Genomic DNA, 23438 nt, shown 5'->3' on the forward strand with positions numbered 1-23438 from the left:
TGTTGCTTTTTAAAAGTTTCCCAATCTTCTGGCTTCCCACTCATCTTTGCTATGTTATACTTCTCCACTTTTATTTTTATACTGTCCTTGACTTCCCTTGTCAGCCACGGTCGCCCCTTACTCCCCTTAGAATCTTTCTTCCTCTTTGGAATGAACTGATCCTGCACCTTCTGTATTATTCCCAGAAATACCCGCCATTGTTGTTTCACTGTCATCCCTGCTAGGGTATCTTTCCAGTCAACTTTGGCCAGCTCCTCCCTCATGGCTGTATAGTCCCCTTTGTTCAACTGTAATACTGACACTTCCGATTTTCCCTTCTCCCTCTCAAATTGTAGATTAAAACTAATCCTATTATGGTCACTACCTCCTAATGGCTCCTTTACCTCGAGTTCCCTTATCAAATCTGGGTCATTACGCAACACTAAATCCAGAATCGCCTTCTCCCTGGTAGGTTCCAGTACAGGCTGCTCTAAGAATCCATCTCGGAGGCACTCCACAAACTCTCTTTCTTGGGGTCCAGTACCAATCTGATTTTCCCAGTCTACCTGCATGTTGAAATTTCCCATAACAATGGTAGCATTACCTTTGCGACATGCCAATTTTAACTCTTGATTCAACTTGCAACCAATATCCAGGCTACTGTTTGTGGACCTGTAGATAACTCCCATTAGTATCTTCAACAATAACCCAAAAACACTGAAAGCAGAGCAGTGGCTCTTACAGAGCTGCTGAATGAAATACCTACAGCATAACAGTAAGGATGTGAACCAGGGCACTACACCTAATAAACTCCTTGCATTGAAATAGTTGCAATGCCATGCTCAACCTTTTGGTTCCTGTCTTTGAATGTGTGTTTAACATCTACTTTCCCCACACCCACTACATTTGCTGTGCTGGAATGCTGGTTCCCATCCCTCTGTAACTCTCGTTTAAACTCCCTGGAGCAACACTTTAAACTGTCTGGCAAAGATACTGACTCCCCCTCCAGATTAACTACAAACATTTGTACAAACTGTTGCATTTGTACTGGTGCTGCACTCCCTGGAAGAGAACCCAATGATCCAAAAAATCTAAAGCACTCACTCTTGCCCCATCTCCTTAGACACAAGCTAAACTGTATTCTCTTCATATTTCTGGCCTCACTGGCACATGACACAGTTAGCAATTCTGAGATCACAACCCTGGAGGTCCTGTCCTTTAACTGAGCTCATAACTCCCCGAATTTGCTTTGCAGGAACTCAGCACCCTTCCTACCTACGTCTTTGGTACTGACATGGACAATGACCTGTGACTGCTCCCCCTCCCCCTTGAGAACGCTATGGACTCGATCTGAGAACTCCCTGACCCTGGAACCTGGGAGGAAACATAGCATTCAGGAATCTCATTCTTGTCCACAGAAGCTCTTGTCTGTTCACCTAAACAATGAACCTCCCCACCAAACACGACAGTTCACCTATTCTGCCCAATTCCCCTCTGAGTCACAGAGCCAGATTCAGTGCCAGGTGTGACGACAAACCAAGTTATCAGAAGATTGATGCTGATCAGAGAGATAAGGGAGACAATGGAGAAACATTCAAAATGCTAATGAGAGAAGAGAGAGATTAACGAGAAAGAAACACGTTTCAGATATTGACAGACCGATTGCTTTGAACCTGAACTGTTTGAAGTTTGGTGGACAGGCGATACCCCAGCAGGGGGATAAAAAAAACAGGTTCGCTAAGGCACGACAGACACCACGAGATCACGAGATAACAAGACCCTGGAAGAGCGGTGTGTGGTGGGAGTTGGGAGGTCTGGTCGCGGGACCGACCATAGGTGAACAGGGTGAAAAGGGACAATCGGCGGTAACCTGGTGTGTGTGTCCGCCCTTGCCTGGGTGCCGGGTTCACCACGGAAGAACGGTCGTATCCGGAATGGAGGGGTCACAGTCGGTGATCACAGAAGACACAAAAGGGTTCGTCCGAAAGCTAACTGTGAAGAACATCAAAGGTCTGTTTGAATCAAAATTTGCATTCTCTCTCTCTCTCCAACGGCACAACAGCGATTATTGCAAACTGTACTAAGCTGAACTGAATTCTGCGTCACTTAAGACTGATCACTTTACCCCTAGACTGCGATAGAGCTTGATTGATTCCTGTTACCCTAGTTCTGTGTACACATGTGTATTATCATTGCTAACCTGTTGCATTTACATCCTTACGATTAGAGTACTGTGTTACTTATTTCTTTAATAAAACTTTATTAGTTTCTGTTAAACCAGACTCCAACTAAGTGGTCCATTTCTGTTGGTTTGGCAACCGAGTTACGGGGTACGTAACACAGGGAACTGAATGCCATGGCTTCCTCTGCGAGTCATCCCCCACTACAGAATCCAAAACAATATACTTGTTATTGAAGGGAATGGCCACAGAGATAACCTGCGTTGTCTGTCTGTCCCCGTTCCTTCTCCTGATGGTTACCCTGTTCACTGAATCTTCACCTTAGGTGTAACCACCTCCCTGTCTCTCCTGTCAGTCAATGCTCAGCTTCCTGAATAAGCCAAAGGTCATCCAGCTCCAACTCCAGTTCCCCAACGCTGTCTGTAAAAAGCTTCAGGTTGATGCAGTTCTTGCAAATGTAGTTGTCAGAAAGACTGGCAGTCTCTTTGTCTTACTACATCCCATTAGAGGAGCACTCTACTGTCCTGTACTGTCATTTCTACTGCTCTAGCTGTGCAATAAGTAAGAAATACTCCCTATCTTACCGAGGGTTTGAGACCCATCGGCTACCCTCACCTGGTTTAGCCAGCTTGTCGAAGTCGTTGCCCGGGGTGTGGCCACTGTTGCATGCAAACAGCATATGAAGACAGACTCCGGCAGATTGAGCAGGCGAGACCTATGGAAGGTCCAATGGTCAAGAAGGCGGACTCTGCAAGCATCGTGGAGCGTGTAGAGCAGGACAAGACACAGAAGATGTCCTGGTCATCCACTGCGCCTAGTCCCTTCTCCAGCCGTCTCGACTCTGACTTGCCACTGGATCCAGATGGGAATTGGGAAGAGAGAGTGAGGCTGACGCTGCGCAACTCTCCCTCACTTAAATCCAAATCACACGCTAGTCTCGACACCATCATAAAAGTGTCGAGGCCCTCATCGACATCTATGATGGACGATCACAAGTAAGAAAGAAAGAAAAAAGTTTACCAATAACTTCTCTCAGCCTCCACCTTTCCTTGGTGAAGCACCTTGAACCACAGCCTCAGCTTCCTACTCTAACCCTGGCCCGCTATCACAATGCCTGCTCCCTAAATGGTTGCTCTGATTAAATCTAACTTCTTTTTATTGGCCCTTGCCAACTTCCCAGTAACTCAAACGATCTGTAGAGCACTGGAAATCCCGACAGGCCCCACTCATTTTTTAAATCTAGTGCTAAAATCTGCATGCAATTTCTTCTGCAATCTATTCTATCTATTCCTTTGCTGACTCACAATGTCCTCAACACCGCATGCCCTTCCACTTATTTCTGTATCATCGGCAAGTGTGGAAACTGACTGCTATATTTGTAACTGCAAAACATTCAACTAGTTCAATGGAAGACAAGAGAGTCAGTCCGAAGTACGGGTGTAATTTCGAGTTTACTTTAAATGAGGTGTGCACATATCACGTGGTACTGTGATGACGTGTGCAATCAATATATTTTTACATATAAGCCATAATTAATTATTTAAATGAACATGAATGCTCAATCAAACAATATTTATATACAAGATTACTCAAACATTGCTGAAATATTAAATATACAACACCCCTCCCTGCTTAGCTATAAACTCCAACTTAATAGAGAATGTATCTCAACTATATACACAGTATGCTACCTAATATAACAACCTTATACAGACATCCACAAAATTTTCAGATTGTCCCATTCAGGCCGACAGGTATAATCACACTGGAAGATTTATACTCTTGTGGGATAGCATCTTTCCTGACAAGGGGTCACTTTGCTTGGCAAGTGAGACTTGTGGTTGTACAACAACCTCAGGTTCTGAGACCTCTTCGTGATGATTATAGGAGCTGACTCTGGGATGGCAGGAAGTGGTTCTGAAGCTGTGGCCCCCTTTCTTCTTTAAAATTTGACTCTATTCTTCTCAATTGATTGATGTGTCATCTCTGGATGATATCAGATGCAGTCTCCACCGTGTAGGGGAGTGGTCCAGATCTGTCCTTAATCTTTCCGAGCACCCACTTTTGATCTCCTCTATAGTCCTTCATCAGGACTATTTGTTCAGGATTGAAACATCTAACCTCCTTGTGTGAGGAGCCCTCAATTTGTCTCAGGTGTTTGTCCTGCATAGTCCTTCTGGAATTGGGTTTGAGGAGATCAAGCATGAGTGCAAGGGACAACCCAGGAATGGTGTAGCTATTCAGTAGCTGGTTGTGGAGTGTGCTGCATTACAAAATGCAAGGAGGAAATTGGTGAGCTTCTGGTTCAGTGTCAGTGTCGTGTGTTCTGCTGATTTTGCATGCAGTGTGTTGTTTAGACGTTGGACAAAACTTTCCAACAAGCCACTTGTAGCTGGGTGGTACGGTGCAGATGTAATATGTCTGATTCCATTCATTTTCAGAAATGACTGAAACTGTTCCATAACAAACTGGTCCATTGTCACTGACTAAGTGTTCTTGAACACCAGTCCTTGAAAAGAGGCTTCTCAACACATCAACAGTGAGTGAGGCTGTAGTAGAGGATATTGGGAACATTTCTGGCCACTTTGTGGCTGCATCCACTTGCCCATGAACACTCTGGAAAAATCCCCATGAATCTTTTGCCAGGGAAATGCAGGCCATTCCCAGGGATGGAGCGGCGCTGCTCTTGGCAACCTCTAGACATGTTGGCAACCCACACAGTGAATGGGAAGCTGCTCGATCTGCTGATCTATCCCCGGACACTGGAGAAAACTATGAGCCAGCACTTCCATTTTAACCTTGCACAGATGACCAGCATGTTGCTCCTCCAACATCTTAGCTCTCAGCTTGGATGGTCAAACAACTCTCAATCCCCACATAGGACAATTCCGTCAAGGGCAAATTCATCCTGGCACTGGTAAAAATTGGGGAAGCGGGATGGCAGTTGCACATTCCAGCCATTTAGAGTGGCCTTGTAGACCGGAGACAATGTGTGGGTCCTTCCTGTTTTCCCTTTGGATCATCTCTGCTATAATTGGGAGAATTTGGATGTTTGTTAGGGAGATTATGTCAAGAGGAGTGTTCTCTTCTGTAAAATTTCTGTAATTGGGACAATCCATCAGCATTTCCGTGATTAGTCATCCTCTTTGAATTCAGTCCTGTAATTGTGTTCTCCACGAAACAGAGCCCATCTCTGCAATCGTGCTGCTGCTGTTTGTGGAACCCCTTCTGTAGACTGAACATGGACACGACTGGTTGCTGAATAGTAACGAGGGTAAACTCTCCATACAGATACTGGTTGAAATGTTTTACTCCCCAAACCAGATTCAAGGCCTCTCTGTCAATCTGTACATAATTTTTCTTTGTTTTCCCTTTGGGAAGGGAGGGAACGTGATGCAAAATCTATGGTGTGTTCACTTCCATCACTCATGATTGTTCCTGTACCATAAGGCGAAGTGTCACAGGCAAGCTTCACTGGATAATGTGGATCAGAATGTGTGACTACAGCCACTGACGTCAGTATTTCCTTTACCTTTTCAAAGCCACCTCACACAGCCTTGTACATTGTTATTTCTTCCCAATCTGAAGTGAAAAGTGAAGGGCTGGGGCACAGCAACTCGGTTTGGCAGGAACCTGTCATAGTAATTGATGAATCCTAAAAAGTACTGCAACTGTGACACATCATGTGCCCTTGGAGCATTCACTACTGTGTGAATTTCCTCAGCACATTTGTGTAATCCTTATGTGTCGATGGTGTGACCACTGTAAGTGATGTTGGTTTTGAAGAATTCACACTTGTTGCATTGTGCTCTGAGCCCATAATCTTCTAATCTTCTTAACACTGTCTTGAGGTTTTGGAGATGTTTGTTGTTATCCTTAATGGTAATAATGATGTCATCCAGGTAACACTGAGTGCCTGGGCAGCCTTGCACCACCTGGTCCATAGCTTTCTGCCAGAGTGCAGATGCAAATCAGAAGCTACAGTGGCATGCAAAAGTCTGGGCACCCCTGGTCAATATTTCTCTTACTGTGAACAGTTAAGTGAGTGGAAGATGAACTGATCTCCAAAAGTCATAAAGTTAAAGATGCAACATTCTTTTCAACATGTTAAGCAAAATTTTGTTTTGTACAATTTTAGAGTATGAAAAAGGAAAGGAGCATCATGCAAAAGTTTGAGCACCCCAAGGGAGTTGAGCTCTCAGATAACTTTTACCAAGGTCTTAGACCTTAATTAGTTTGTTAGGGCTATGGTTTGTTCACAGTCATCGTTAGGGAAGGCCAGGTGATGCAAATTTCAAAGCTTTATAAATACCCTGACTCTTCAAACCTTGTCCCAACAATCAGTAGCCATGGGCTCCTCCAAGCAGCTGCCTGGCACTCTGAAAATTAAAATAAATGATGCCCACAAAGCGTTTTCAGGTAGCAGTTTCCTTGGTTCGTAATGTAATTAAGAAATGGCAGTTAGCAGAAATGGTGGAGGTCAAGTTGAGGTCTGGAAGACCAAGAAAACTTCCCGAGAGAACTGCTTGTAGGATTGCTAGAAAGGCAAATCAAAACCCCCGTTTGACTGCAAAAGACCTTCATGAAGATTTAGCAGGCTCTGAAGTGTTGGTGCACTGTTCTACTGTGCAGCGACATCCTCAAACCTTTCCTGCATGCTCACCACAAAATTCAGCATCAGAAGTTTGCAAAGGAACATCTAAACAAGCCTGATGCCATTTTGGAAACAAGTCCTGTGGACTGATGAAGTTAAAATAGAGCTTTTTGACCGCAATGAGCAAAGGTATGTTTGGAAATAAATGGGTTCAGAATTTCATGAAAAGAACACCTCTCTAACTGTTAAGCATGGGGATGGATCGATCATGCTCTGGGCTTGTGTTGCAGCCAGAGGCACAGGGAACACAGGGTAGAGGGAAGAATCAATTCAATTAAATACCAACAAATTCTGGAAGCAAACATCACACCGTGTGAAAAAAAATGCTGAAGAAGAAAAGAGGATGGTTTCTACAACAGGATAATCCTAAAACCACCTCAAAATCCACAATGGACTCCCTCAAGAGGTGCGAGCTGAAGGTTTTGCCATGGTCCTCACAGTCCCCTGACCTAAACATCATCCAAAATCTGTGGATAGACCTTAAAAGAGCAGTGCATGCAAGACGACCGAAGAATCTCACAGAACTAGAAGCCTTTTGCAAGGAAGTATTGGGCAAAAATCCCCCAAACAAGAATTGAAACACTTTTAGCTGGCTACAGAAAGCATTTACAAGCTGTAATACTTGCCAAAGGGGGCGTTACTTCGTACTGACCGTGCAGGGTGCCCAAACGTTTGCATCGGGCCCTTTTCCTTTTTTGTTACTTTGAAACTCTAAAGGATGGAAATAGAAAAGTAATCTTGCTTAAGATATTAAAGAAATGTGTCATCTTTAACTTTATGCCTTTTGGAAATCAGGTCATCTTTTACTCGCTTAGCTATTCACAGTGACAGAAATGTTGACCAGGGGTTCCCAAACTTTTGCATGCCACTGTACTCCAAAAATCAGCCTATTATAGTGATAAGACCCTTAGCAAGCAGTTTTGGACTCTTCTTCCTTCTCCACCTGCACGTAGGCCTCAGCTAATTCCGCTTTGTTGAAGTGCTCTGTCCAGAAAATTTTGCAAAGATGTCCTCTACCCTAGGCAGATGGTATTGATCTACATTCAGTACGGAATTGATGTTCAAGTTCAAGTTAAAGTCTGTCCCGAGACTTATAGACTCATCAGGCCGGTGCTTATGCCAGTTTCCTTGGCTTGAAGCAACAGAGAGTACGAGACTCCCTCACCTCTGGATAGGACGCCAGTCTATCACGAGGTTAAACCCCCAGCATTTTGCCGGTACCCATTTTCAGCTGGGTGGACTGGAGCAATGTGTGGTTAAGTGCCTTGCTCAAGAAAACAACATGTTGCCTCGGCCTGGGTTCAAACTCACGACCTTCAGATCACTAGTCCAATGCCTTAACCACTTGGCCACATGCCACACATGGGACTGATGGTGACCTTAAAATCACCACAAATCCTGACAGGTCAATTCTTCTTGGCTGCTGGGACCACTGGCATTGCCATTGTCCACTCAATCCTGGAAAGAATTCCTTCAACCTCCATGTAATTTAACCTACTGGCTACTTTATCATGGCTGGTATAAAGAACCGGATAGGTTTGCAAAGCTTGGGCCTGACATTTTCATTTAACACTATTTACCCTTGAGATGTTTGAATTTTCCAATGCCATCCTTGAAGACTGCAGTGTCATCATCCAGTACATTTCTTAATTCACTTTCAGTTGACTCTATTGCAGGGGGTGTGGCATGCAAATTGTGAAGTATCTCCAATCAGGTTGTAGTTGTCTGAGCCAGTCACTTCCCACAATGTTGATACACGATGTTTTTACCACATACAAGCTCAACGTGGCACCCACTTCTAGTGTAAGCAATATTGCTTGTCTGTCGGTAGCTTTCACATTGTAAGGTTCAAAGCTACGCATTTCTGTGTCACTCTTATCCCTGTGGTTTTGCATCCCAGTGCAGACTATTTATTTTTGTCTGCCTGACATCCTCCTTTAATGTGTGCTACTTTGTTGCATTTTTTGCATGTTTCACCTTTGTTTGGCCAGGCAGTTTCATATTTAGATGCTGCAATTTAATCATGCCCACTTTCATTCCAGACTACAACTCAATTACGTCTCTGTCTGCAGCTTCCATTGAAACTGTGATTTCCACTGCTCTTTTAAATGTAAGCTGGGCTTCAGTTTTGAATGCTTTCTTTTAAGATTCCTCAAACTAAACAATCTCTTAGTGTATCATTAAGCCCCTTACCGAACTGACAATGCTCAGACGATCTCCTCAATTCAACCACGTACACTGAAATGGACTCCCCTTCCTTTTGATTCCACTTATGAAACCTAAAGCAGCGGTCCCCAACCACCGGGCCGCGAGGAAACAATATGATTTGGTGATATGAGCCAGCTGCACCTTTCCTCATTCCCTGTCACGCCCACTGTTGAGCTTGAAGACACACGAGCTCATTACCCGCGCGTCATCCATGTCAGCGCGGGAAGGAGATCAACTCCTCGAGCTTGCAAATGACGGCGGGCTGAAAAGTATATTTGACATAACATCTCTGCCGGCATTCCGGATCAAAGTCAAGGCTGACTATCCTGAGATAGCTACGGAAGCACTGAAAACATTGCTTCCATTTCCAACATATCTCTGCGATGAATGTAACAAAAACTAAATTGTGGAATAGACTGGACATAAGGAACCCCTTTCAAGTATCACTGTCTCCCATCACCCCTCGATAGGACCGTCTTGTTGCAGGGAAACAGTTATTCAGCCCAGGGCTCCCACTGATTCAGTGATATTGGTGCATTGCAATGATTTTATATGTTCATACGAGGAAAATATGCGCTTTGTGTTTAATATCCAAACATTACTTAAAATGTTATGATGCTATTATAAGTGACTTATATAACCATATAACAATTACAGCACGGAAACAGGCCATCTCTGCCCTTCTAGTCCGTGCCGAACACTACTCTCATCTCGCCCCACCGACCTGCTCTCAGCCCATAACCCTCCATTCCCTTCCTGTCCATACACCTATCCAATTTTTCTTTAAATGATAATATCGAACCTGCCTCTACCACTTCTACTGGAAGTTCATTCAACACTTACTTCAAGCTCCCCTGATAATTGACTTATTCATGCGAGGAAAATATGTGCTGTGTTTTAATAGTAAATTCGTTAGATAAACCCTTTTAGAAACGAAATTGAGTGTATCAGGCACTTATCACCGATATTCCGGTCGTGATTATCACCCCCCCTCCCCCCCACCGCCAAAAGAATAGGCAAAAACGATTTTTAAGAAATCGGGACGTACATGCATACGCAAGTTACGCATGCGCACTGGTGCCCGCGTAAGGCTTCATGGTCATTGTAGTCTTTCTCAGGGTAAACACTACGTATTTGCCTGCTACTCTTGTACGTTGGCAACACTAACCCTCCCCTAGTCGGCCGGTCCGCAAGAATATTGTCAATATGAAACTGGTCCGCAGTGCGAAAAAGGTTGGGGACACCTGCTGAACAGTAACAAGGGTAAACTCTCCATACAGATACTGGTTGAAATGTTTTACACCCCAAACCAGATTCAAGGCCCCTCTGTCAATCTGTGTGTAACTTTTCTCTGTTTTCCCTTTGGGAAGGGAGGAAACGTGATGCAAATTCTATGGGGTGTTCACTTCCATCACTCATTTTGCATTTTGTAGTTTGCATAGTTTGCATTTTGTTGTTTGATTGTTTGTGGTTTTTGTGTTGCTATATTTATGCTCTGTTCTTGGTTGGTGCGGCTGTAACGAAACCCAATTTCCCTCGGGATCAATAAGGTATATCTATCTATCTGTCTATCTATAACGTGTAACGTGATTGTTTCTATAACATAAGGTGAAGTGTCACAGGCAAGCTTCACTAGATAATGTGGATCAGAATGTGTGACTACAGCGACTGATGTCAGTATTTCCTTCACCTTTTGAAAGCCACCTCACACTGCCTTGTACATTGCTATTTCTTCCCGATCTGCCGTAACACATCCTGTACCCTTGGGTTATCCACCACTGCTTGAATTTTCTCAGCACACTTGTGTAATCCTCATGTGTCAATGGTGTGACAACAGTAAGTGATGTTTGTTTTGAAGAATTCACACTTGTTGCATCATGCTCTGAGCCCATAATCTTCTAATCTTTTTAACATTGTCTTGAGGTTCTGGAGATGTTCCTTGTTATCCTTAATGGTAAAAATGATGTCACCCAGGTAACACTGAGTACCTGGGCAGCATTGCACCACCTGGTCCATAGCTTTCTGCCAGAGTGCAGAAGCAGATAAGAAGCTACTCCAAAAATCAGCTTATTACAGCAATAAGGCCATTTGCAAGCATTTTTGGACTCTTCTTCCTTCTCTAACTGCAAGTTAACCTCAGCAATTTCCATTTTGTTGGAGTGTTTTTGTCCAGAGAGTTTTGTAAAGATATCCTCTATCCTAGGCAGATGGCATTGATCTACTTTCAGTACGGGATTGATGGTGACCTTAAAATCACCAAAGATCCTGACAGGTCAATTCTTCTTGGCTGCTGGGACCACTGGCATTGTCTATTGTCCACTCAATCCTGGAAAGAATTCCTTCAACCTCCATGTAATCTAGCCTACTGGCTACTTTATCACGGCTGATATAAGGAACCGGATGGGTTTGCAAAGCTTGGGTGTGGCATTTTCATTTACTACTATTTACCTTTGATATGTTTGAGTTTTCCACTGCCATCCTTGAAGACTGCAGTGACATCAACCAGTACCTTTCTGAATTCACTTTCAGTTGACTCTTTGTAGGGGGGTGTGGCATGCAAATTGTGTGATGGATCTCCAATCAGTTTGTAGCTGTCTGAGCCAGTCATGTCCCCACAATGCTGATACACAATGTTTTTACCACATACGAGCTCAATGTGGCATTCACTTCTAGTGTAAGCCATATTGCTTCTTTGTTGGTAGCTTTCACATTGTAAGTTTTAAGGCTACGCAGTTCTGGGTCACTCTTATCCCTGTGTTTTCGTTGCCTTGTGTAGACTATTTATTTTTGTCTCCCTGACATACTCTTTGTATGTGCCCTACTTTGTTGCATTTTTTGCACGCTTCACCTTTAAATCTGCATTTCTTTGGTGTATGTGAGCTCCTGTTTGTTTGGCCATGCAGTTTCATATTTAGCTGCTGCAATTTAATCGAGCTAATTTTCATTCCAGACTGCAACTCAATTGCATCTCTGTCTGCAGTTTTCATCGAAACTGTAATTTCCACTGCTCTTTTAAATGTAAGCTGGGCTTCAGTTTTGAATGCTTTCTTTTAAGATTCCTCAAACTAAACAATCTCTTAGTGCATCATTAAGCCCCTTACTGAACTGACCATGCTCAGACGATCTCTTCAATTCAACCACGTACACCGAAGTGGACTCCCCTTCCTTTTGATTCCGCCTATGAAACCTACAGTATTTTGCAATCAACAAAGGCTTTGGTTCTAATTTTCCTGCATTACTTTGACAATATCAGGAAAGCTTATTTCTGATGGTTTGATTGGAGCAGTCAAACTTTGAAACAAACTGTATGCCTTTAAACCGCATGAACTCAACAAAATTGGCACTCACTTCTCATTGGCTTCAAATAGCTCGGTATACATGAGTCAATTACCAGTTGTGTAATTAAGCTCATGAATCTTTCCAATGTAGCCGACTATTTCTGATTTTCTTAATGAATATTGGCACCCAATGCTCTGTCTTTATGAACCTTGAATGCTTCCATTTATGGCCTTTTTCTGGACTTGATCATGTCTTCCTTTTCGAAGAACACGTGCTGTTGCGTTCCGTTGTTCCTCATTGAGCCAGTGTTGTTTTGTAACTTCAAAACATTGAACTAATTCAAAGGAAGACACATTATCCAGGGATACTGGTGTAACTTAGAGTTTACTTTAAGTGAGGGACACATATATCATGTGGTAGTGTGATGACGTATGCAATTAATGCATTTATGCATATGACCTGAAATGATTTATTGAAATGACCAAGAATGCTTTATCATGCAATATATTTTTATATTTACCCAAAATATTATTGAAATATTGAATAGACAACACTCCCATTTTGTTTCATCTACCATTAATGTAAATAGTAAACAACTGAGTTCCAAGAATCAACCCTAGGAGTACTCCAGTGAGACTGACCAATTGATTCCAACTGTCTACACTAACACACTCCCTCCAATATCCTGGGCTCTCCCTCGAGTTTTGTCAAATGCCTTTCGGAAATCCAAGTCTATGTCTATAGGTTTTGCTCTGTCTATTCACCCTGTCACACTCCTAGAGAAGTAGAGCATATAAAGTTGTCAGACGCGGTTTTCCGTTCAATGTGTCATGTTGGCTTGGATTTATCATATTCAGCTGTCCGAAATTATTAACTATTTCCTCCATGATTCTTGAGACTAGCAGCTTACCCACAATAAATGTTAAACTAACTGCATGTCCCGACTTTCACAGTGGGCGTGGCAGTGGATGGCACCCTCCCAGAATGTAGTCAATGGGTTCATCTAACTATTTCATCTTAAATATGAAATTCAGGCTAAAATAGCTAAAGCACTGTCAGATTTTAACACAATCCAGCACTTATTGTGGATCTTAAACAAAGACAATGTGAAATGGGGTAAGATCTATAATACATTGGACCTGGATAAGGGCTCTTAAATTTCAGCATTTCTTAATTGTGTTTTCTATTGAGTTCTGTAAAGACAGGGTCTACGATGTTGCAAGTCAAATGTTTATTACTCACTGCAGTAGTTGGGTTTACAAAAGGTAAAGGGAAACACAAAACTTCAGCAGAATGTGTTTTAATACAGATAAATACCAAATTGCCATTGGACTGTGACAGTGAAAAATAATGCAGCAAGCACAGTATCAATGAGCTTCACAGGCTGACTCCCACTGTCATCATGAACACAACTTTCAGTTGGTGTAGATATTAGAGTTTGTGCTTTAAACATCAGCACAATTTGAAGGAACCACCTTTACATTGGAGAAACCAAACCCAACTTTGCACCATTAACAACTGAACACTGTAGTAAGCTTTTGCTCTTAAGAATGCAATGTTTTGATTCATGAAAAACTCTAAAAAAAAAGTCATAACAGTGTATCTCTATTTCGAGAGTGATCTTTTTCAATAAAAGATTATTAAAAGCTTATTGTTTCTATACATGAACTCCCTTATTAAATTTATTTATTTTTTAGCAAGATATTAGCAGGCTGACTGCTGTCCTCTACCTCTGGCATTAATAGAGAATGCGGAAATTTTCCATGTGTTCTCTGGTATCAGCAGGTGGAATCTGACAAGCTGTTGTGCTTGTGATTGTTTACATTGAATAAAAGTGCTTTTGTGGTTATATCTGCATTTTCATTTCAAAGCTAGCGAGCATTACAAAATTCTTTTGATTTAATTAACCTGCCACAAGGTTATTTCATATAATTAACATACAATTCTTACAGCTCAACATTGAACTTACATTGCTGGTGATCAGCTGGAGCTGAAAACAAGCAGCTATGATCTGCACAAAGCTATCAAGGCTGCGAAACACTACAGGGACAAGACTGAGTCAAGATTCACAATGACTAGCACACGTGACTTGGGCCAAGGGCTGCATACCATCGCAGACTTCAAACCAAATTTTGTGGTGCTGCCAACATCACAGCCTCTCTCCCGGATGAGCTCAATTGCTTTTATTATAGGTTCGATGTCACTAACTCTGAACCTCTGAGGAAAGCCACTTCTACAACCTGTTACTTGCTCATCTGAGGCTGAGGTACGCAGATGTTTCCAATGAGTAGACAGTCACAAGGCATCCCAGGGCGGGTACTCAGGATGTGCGCAGCACAACTGGCAAGTGTGTTTACTGACATTTTTAATTTCTCCCTCTCCCAGTGCAGAGTGCCCTCCTGCTTCAAATTATCCACCATTGTCCCTGTACCGAAAAAGGACCGAGGTAACATCCCCGAACAACTGGCGTCCTGTCGCAATCACCTCAATGATAAGCAAATGCTTTGAGAGGCCAGTCAAGGATTACATCTGCAGCTTGCTATCATTCACACTGGATCTCTTACAATTTGCTACCGACACAACCGATGAACAGATGATGCAGTAGCCAAAGCTCTACACACGGTCCTTACACACCTGGAGTACAATGTGTATGTGAGAATACGGTTCTTGGACTACAGTTCAGCATTCAACACCATAGTTCCATCCAGGCTCAACAAGAAGCTCAGAGAACTCAGCCTTGACCCTGCCTTGTGCAGCTGGATCCTGGATGTCCTCTCAGATCACCAGCAGGTTGTAAGAGTGGGCTCCCTCACCTCCAACCCTCTGGCTCTCAATAGAGCAGAGACTCAGGGCTGCGTACTGAGTCCCCTCCTTTACTCCCTGTATACCCATGACTGTAACACCACCCATAGCTCCAAACTGCTAATTAAATTTGCCGATGACACTACATTGTTTGGCCTTATCTCAAACAATAACGAGGTGGCCTACAGGGAAGAAGTCAACTCTCTGACACAGTGGTGTCAGGAAAACAACCTCTCTCTCTCTCTCTCTCTCAATGTTGCCAAAACAAAGGAGCTGGTTGTGGATTACAGGGGGAATGGAGACAGGCTAACCCCTATTGACATCAATGGATCTGGGGTTGAGAGGGTGAACAGCTTCAAGCTCCTCGGTATCCACATCACCGAGGACCTCACGTGGTCTGTACACACGAGCTGTGTGATGAAAATGCACAACAGCACCTATTTCACCTCAGATTGTTGAAGAAGATTGGTATGGGCCTCCAGAAACTAAGAAATTTCTATAGGGGCACAATTGAGAGCATCCTGACTGGCTGCATCACTGCCTGGTATGTGAACTGTACCTCTCTTAATGGCAGGACTCTGCAGAGAGTGGTGCAGACAGCCCAGCACATCTGTAGATGTGAACTTATGATTCAGGACAATTATAAGGACAGGTGTGTGAAAAGGGCCCGAGGAAGCATTGGGGACCCAAGCCATCCCAATCACAATCTATTCCAGCTGCTAGCAGCAACAACAAAAGCATCTGCTAATCGTGAATTTGTTTGCTTTCTGATTAATTCATTTTCTTTACAGTTTTCTCAATAATATCATCAATTTGAAAAACACAAAATGAGATCGTATTGTTTTTATCCCCATATTCAAACAAACAAGTAACAATAGGATTTCTTTCCTCAGGAAGTTTAACAAATGCCAGTTCTGAGTAGGCACTTTCATGAGGGAAAAAGATCCAAGGATTTGTCCAGGTAAGATGAACAGGAGGATAAGTATCTGCCTGGGTATAAGCATCATCAGAATAAGTACTGAGGTAAATTCCTAAATCCTTCCGTGGGCTGGAGTTTGTGATGTGTGAGAACAATATAATGTGAAAATTTGGAGCATGACCTCCCTTTTGAGTGTGGTAATTTTCAAGGTCGGAATAGTTTTGGACATTTGAAATGTCTGAGGCAGGAAAACTGATGATACTGCCATGGCAACCTTGGGAATGTTCAACCAGCTGTGTTGACAATTTCCCTTCTGTGAAGGTTTTTCCACCATCAGTACTGAAGGCTTCCACCCGATACGGATTGTTATGTGCTTTATTGTTCCGAGCATTGCAATATATTAAAGGCTGCTCACTGGATACATTGCCTTGATCCAATGACACCACCTGACATTCCCCACACTCCACCCCAGATACATATTTGCCAATATGCCAGGACGTCCCATGATCATCACTGTAGAAAGTGAAAGCCCTTACCCTGATTTTTGTTATGCACTCTTTCACATGAGCATTGGCGGGGATAACAAGACGGCCACTCTTTAGCTGAATGCCATGGCCTGGACCCAAAGCAAATGTTGCCCATTTGACGGTGTCACATATGCAACACATTGATTTGGCACCCATGCAATCGTCTGTTAGATCTATAGTGTTACTCCACGTCTGTCCATTGTTGACACTAGTAACATAACAAAGCCGTGCGGCGTTCTTTCTATGTTTGATTTGATCTTGCTCTGACCTTGATCGATCGACTGCAATGAAGAAAAGAAAGGCAGTCTTCTTTTTTTCGTCATAGACGGGACAAGGATTCATGGATCGGTGCTTCTCCAGTTGTGCAGTGTTCATAGGTGTTGCATCCTTCCACTGAGAAAATGACACCAAGACAGAGTCAGGTAGAATAGAATTATAGCAATTTTAACAGTCAAAAATTCATGGGTATTTTCCATTCATTTAAATGACGTAAATACTGAACAATGAGAGCCAGTTGACCCATTTAGCTCAGCCATGTGTGTCCTTCTGATCCCACTTTAAATGAACTGACTTTAGAATGGCTGCAGTTTGTTTGCCAGCACTTCCTACAATCCACTGCAGACATTAATCACGACAAAAAGACAGTTCCGACTTCAGAAAGGAATTTACCTTTAACAATTTATAACCACTATGATCAATCTGCAGTGATAATTTAACTTCAAGCAATCTTTTGCATTGACCTTCCCCATTCTAGCTGTTCAAATCTGCATGATCTGTCTCCTCTTAAAAGCAGATTAATTACTTTATTTTAATCCATCCCCAAGTTTGAAACATCCTGAACCTAAGTCACGTTTACTCCTTTTCCTGCATTTTGCTCAGTGCCTGGGAACTTTCTCAGCATCCCAGGACAAACAAGCATCAAAGTCTAAAAATGCACCCAGTTATCATCATACTCCAGTTTCTGGCTTTGTGTCCAAGCACCAGCTTTCTCACATTCCTTCAGCCCTGATAACAAAACCAACATCTGCTGCCCTTCCTCAAATGCTCCGGAGAGGGTGACAGTGAACAATTTTCTTGAAGGTTGTAGATTTATCATAATATTGTTCTAATGGTTTAGCTTCAATAAGTTTTCAGATACTTTTGGAAGTAATACTGAAGAGTGGGAGTATGGCATTCAGTTCCTCAGTTGACACGACCAGTTACTGAGATTAAATAGACAGCACACACTACAGCTACTGCAGAGACAGTAGACCCAGTACCAAAAGGTGTCTCCTCTGAAATAAAATCAGGTTTCATAACTGTTATTTGATCTTTCCCCATCCAAAGAAATGGAGAATTTCTCATCACACATCGGACCTGCCCTCTAGACGGTGGCAAAGCTTTGGGAAAATACAAAGCAAATGACCTACGACAGAGAACCCAAACTCTGGCCTGCCCTTGTAACAATAATGTGTGTGTCTGGTCAGTTCTCTTTGTATCCTCAAGAATACTATGAGATTTGTCACACATAGATCATAGAACAGTACAGGCCCTTTTAACCTACTGTAAGATCAATTTAACTCCTCCCTCCCACATAACCCTCCATTTCTCTTTCATCCTTGTGTCTTTTTCAGAGTCTCTTAAATGTTCCTAATGTATCTGCCTCTCCCACCACTCACTGCAGTGATTCCACACACCCAGACCTGTGTAAAAAAATCTATATCTGACATCCCTCCCCAATTAACAACTCATAAGATGACCTTTGAACAAAACTGGGAATAATTGGAGATGGAGCGTCTTTTAGGATGGAGCAAATTGTGAATGAAAGGGAAAATCTGTGACAGGTGGAAGACTGAAGACATTAACTGATAAAACAGGTGAATTGCAAGATGAAAGGAAGCACCATTAAGGAAACTGTGGTTATTCCACATTTATCTGCAAATTTAGGGATCTTTCCTGGAAGTACATCTTCTACAGACTACCTGCTCTTTAAATAACAACATCTTCCACCTGAAACATTACAACTACTTCTTTTACAGATTAATATTAAACCTTAAAATGTATGAAGATTTTACAGTATCAAGAATTATTACTGCATAGTTAATTCAGAGTAGTCATTTAAGATGCTTGTTTTCCCGTCCACTCCTCACTCCATATGGTCATAAGTGGAGATATGAATTGATGATTTCACTATGCAGTAGTTAAATTCATTCACAACAATGCAGAAAAGAAAACATCTTATCCCAGCATGCAGCAAGACGTGAATAAAAGCTAGGTGTAGGCTATTAAATACCAAGTAATGTTTATGCCACTTGAGTAACAATGATGGGTAAAGATCATTATCAAGAGAGAACATAAGAAATAGGAGCAGGAGTAGGCCATCTGGCCCATCGAGCCTGCCCTGCCATTCAATAAGATCATGCTAAACACTCTTCCCTTGTCATTCAATCACCAGCTCATCCCGAGGAATAACCGTTGACCAGAAATTCATTCAGACCAACCACTCAAATACTGTTGCTGATCTGACTGGTAATATGCCAATTCACCTCATGACTCCCCAAATCACAGGTCAACAAAGTGATTACATACTCTTACTATAGTTTGAACAGCAGTAGAACATCATTCAGTGCAAAGCAGCTTCCCTAACCCTCTGTATTCCAGCCTATATCATATGATCATTTTGTCAGCACCTCCCAAACCCAACATCAACTAAAATTACAAAGGTTGCAGCTGAAGGAAATGCCACCAGTTCTCCGCGTTCCCCCCACCCCCCACCAAGTCTCAGACTGCCAGAGGTGGGAATATATTGTCATTCCTTCATTAGTGGCTATTTCCTGGAAAATTCTGTGGAGAACCTTCCCCAAAGAGGTTGCAATACTTCATGAAAATAATTCCCAGCATGTTCTAATGAGTAATTATGGAGAGAAACAAAAGGAAGATCTTGCCAGTTACACCCACAGTCAAACAGTCAAGATACACGAAGTGGAAGTTAATGCTAACTGGGAAAAGCTGAGATTTTTTTCTTAGTATTGTAGTGCCAGCAGCTTCCAAGTCCAAAGCCTGAGACAGGAAGGAAGCTGTCTCCTGCAAGTGGACAATAGACAGGGTAGATGAATTCAATTGTAGAAGTCTTATCTCTCCCAAAATAAGGAAGAGTATATTCCTCCGCATATTCTCTGCAGTGAGGACAATTCACAAGCTATGTTTAAGATTGACATGTGGTACGTATGAACACTTTACAAAGAAAGTAATTTTGAGTGAGTTGCAGAGTAATACACACAGTCACTGTAACCGAATCAACATACACAAGATGGTAGATGAAACCATACTAGTGTTAACAGTTTGTTCAGTTTGGTTGTATTTTTAAGTATAGTCACATTTGCTTCATCAGCATTTGCTTACTTGCTCGGATTTCTACTTCTAGTTTACCTGAAAATCTTTTGAAGATTTATCATATTCGCCGCATTGCAGGTACAACACGTCAGCACTTTCATCTTTGAGGCCGTATCTGCTCTCCGCAAAGGCCAGAAGTATGTTTGAGTCTGGAATGTGGAGCAGTGCAGGAATTCGAAATCCACACTTTTTCTTGAACAGATCGCTTTTGTGCAAAGAATCTGAACAAGCCATCTTGGTAGAAAAGTAGAAGATTTTGTAGTTATATAAAAGGTACCAATTCCTCTGCTGAAGGAGAAAGTTACTCAACATTACTTCTGAATCTTGGTTTTGAACTGTACACACTGAATAAGAGAGGAGCCCAGGCATTTGGCCTATCTAGATCATAGGAGCACTATTAAGAGCAATTCAGCTTGTCCCCTGCCCTGCCCTCCTCCACACACTAAGGAATTCTTCCCTTTCAGTTATTTGAATAGTTTGAATTTTCCTTGACTTTTTCCATGTTCAAAGTAACTATGTCAAATCTGACCTTTTAATCCTTTCCTCTCAAAGAGCCAATTGCAATGAAGAGTATTGATTTAATGCCAGACCAATAAATAACTTCTATTGGATCAACACTGAGTTTTTTGTTTAATGATTAGCAGTCATCAAATTAGTTTGTGCATTCATATTTCTAAATAAGAGGCTGTGGGTTGCATGTTCAGACTATCAACACTTCAGCACACCACTGAGGGAATGCTACAGTGTCAGAAGTGCTCTCTTCTTGCTTGTTGATCTGCTGAATATTAATGTCTTAGGAGATGACAATAAAGAAGATGATGCAGAATCTTCCACATTCTTAATAATAATGACAGAGACTCTAGTCATCTTCAAATGACTCACCCTCTTCAATGTCACCCTCAGCAGAACTCAAGAGGCTTATCAAGGAGGTCTGGAAAAAGCAAGGGCAGCTGTATGTGGAATGAAAACACAAATTAGTAGCAACATCAGACCAGTTGGCCTATTTTGTGTTGTCAGTGGGCATCTATACTCATGTTAGGACAACCTTCTCATCCCAGAAATTCACCTGCTGAATCTCCTTTGGAATACTTGTATTGCTACTAAATGCTTTTCAAGTAAGGCAGTAAAACTGTTTGATGCATGGCCTCATCCTGTACAACTATTTAAAAAGGCCTGGTGTTTGAACACCAATCCCCTACAACATTGGCTAAAATATAATTTGCCATCTGAGCTACCATTTGCACCTTCCTGTTAGCTTTTTGTGATGAATGTACTGAAACACTCAGACCCTCTCAACTTCACTCATCCGCAGTCCCTCTGCATTTTGATAATAATCCATCCTCTGATTGTTCACACTTCCCACATTTATCTACACCACCTCTTTTCTCCCAGCCACTCAATCTATCCTTTTGTAGATCCACTAAGTCCTCATCACCAAATAGTGCCTCTGCTTATTTCCAGGTCATTGGCAAGCTTGGAACTTCACATTTTGTTCCATCCTCCGGGTCATTAATCTAATTACTGTAGTAATCAACTGAGAGTAAAGAAGCGATCCCAATAGTACTCAATCGGCTACGTCTTTCCAACCCGTACTATCCAGCCCGCACTTCCTCCGTGTCATGGTCCCTTCTGGCAATCCCCCACCTTGCCATTTGCCTCAACATTTGGGCCTCGATCACCTCATTTAGATTCCAATCATTCCCAGGTACCACTAACTACACGCACTTGCTTCCCATCAAACTGCAGGATAAAAACCCTGTGACCACAGCAGGAAGCTGCCAGTTCGTTGGTCGACTCTTGTGAGAGTAAACCTTGTTTCCTATTCCTGAGAACTGTTAGTTCTAAGCTTCAGATTGTCTCCTGGATATCGGCTCGCCGTTCGCGGTGGTGCTACGCCTAACGACTCTGCCTCAATATTTGTGTCCTGCACTTGGGTTCGTCCCCAGCCACGTCCTTGCAACACTCCGATAATTTGGGGCTTACCTACTGTATATACAACTTTCTATAAACCAGTAAGACCCCGGCATTGCATCAGGTACACAACATTCACAAAAAATCCCGATGCCTCTTGTCCAGTCTGCCAGTTCCTCTTCAGTGCTTCTCTCATTCACAGGCACCCTTCCTTCCGACGAAAGTGAAGGATCACAGGCAGTCGAAAAAAATGGTTGGGATTTGTGGAGATTGTGCAGAAAGTAGAGGGTGGAAGAGGGAAAGTGACAGGAAGTGTCCAGGGTATAGGGATGGGAGAACAGACTGGTGCCGCTTTGTGCTCTGAGAGACGGGGGTCGCTAAGGCTGAGCCTGAGAACCACTGCTCAGTGCCGCTGGTCGCGGGCACCTCAGAGGCGGCGGGGCGTCCACTGACAGAGACGAGGATGGGACAGCGCATTCCACCCCTCGGTTCACCAGCCATCTCTGGATTCGCTCTCACTGTCTCCGGAGGCGGCAGGAGGAGTTGTACCATTCGCCCCATCTCCGACCGATGACCACTTACCCTGGGTCGGTAACTGTCTCCGGGTCCAAAACTCTGCCGTCCGTCTCGGCCGCTGAGAAATACAGTCACCACCAGTGTAAATTTCCTCTCTTTATATAGTGAGACCACCGTCACCCAACGCCCACCATCACCGCCCCGGATCCAAGCTGCTTCTGCCAACAACACTCCTCTGCGATACTGAGCTGTTTACTAGAAATTCACTGAACTGTGAATTCCCAGAAAGATGCATTGGCAAGAAAGAGATGCGACTGTTTGCCAAGATTTATTTCCTCCTTTAGTCCGCCGCCTTCATCGCAAATGGTTTCCTTTACCACACACACACACACCCCCACCCCGCTGGAAGAACCCGGCAGGTCAGGCAGCATCCACAGAGGGAAATAAACAGTTAATGTTTCAGGCCGAGACCCTTCATCAGGACCCAAAAGGGAGAGTGTGGACTTTCTAAAGTAAAACAAAGTGAGGCGTTTTATGTTTCAGAAAAACCATAACACATTTTACTGAACACTCAAGCACTAAAGCACCTTACGTAATTACTACAGAACGTCAGACCAGCTACGTAAAGTGAACCCCAACTCAATGTCGATGTCAGTGGGTGTGAATTACGTACGTTTCACCCGTTTCGTTACCCTACACAGGCCCAGCCCAGAATTCACTAAAACCGGCATTGTGAGCCTGTCCATAGCTCAGACCAGGACCCCTGTAAGCCTTGGAAATGGCATTCAGGATACATCGGAGGTCTTTGTCAGAGTGTGCTGTGATGGAGATGTCATCTGCATACAGAAGCTCCATGATAGTGGTGGTACTGACCTTGTTCTTGGCCTTGAACTGGGCGACTAACTCTGACACCTATCAGACCTTCTGTCCTCATTTGGATAAAACTTTCAACAGGAATGTCCAGAGGGTATTGGAGAATACTGGGGTCTGTTTAAATCTTCAAAAACATCCTTGGGTACAGGTCCAGCATACATCAAGATTGGTCTGATATAATGACATGGAGACAGGTTTGTTCTGTCTCCAGGAAAAGG

The 23438-nt window shown here is 43.0% G+C and overlaps 1 protein-coding gene and 1 pseudogene across 3 annotated transcripts in view; both read right to left on the minus strand.

Annotated features, from left to right (window-relative positions):
- Window positions 1-16903, minus strand: part of LOC140211722 (sialidase-2-like) — a 34215-nt gene extending 17312 nt beyond the window's left edge. The window contains exon 1 of one of the 3 annotated variants that reach the window (XM_072281816.1): window positions 16817-16903. The gene's annotated coding sequence lies outside the window, so the exon portion shown is untranslated. The remainder of the gene's footprint in view (window positions 1-16816) is intronic. The other 2 variants (XM_072281815.1, XM_072281814.1) reach the window with 2 other exon arrangements.
- On the minus strand, window positions 13585-22601 carry LOC140211721 (sialidase-2-like; annotated as a pseudogene).
- Between the last annotated feature and the right edge of the window lie 837 nt (window positions 22602-23438).

Source organism: Mobula birostris, chromosome 17 (assembly GCF_030028105.1).
Source record: "Mobula birostris isolate sMobBir1 chromosome 17, sMobBir1.hap1, whole genome shotgun sequence".
Classification (NCBI taxonomy): Eukaryota; Metazoa; Chordata; class Chondrichthyes; order Myliobatiformes; family Myliobatidae; genus Mobula; species Mobula birostris.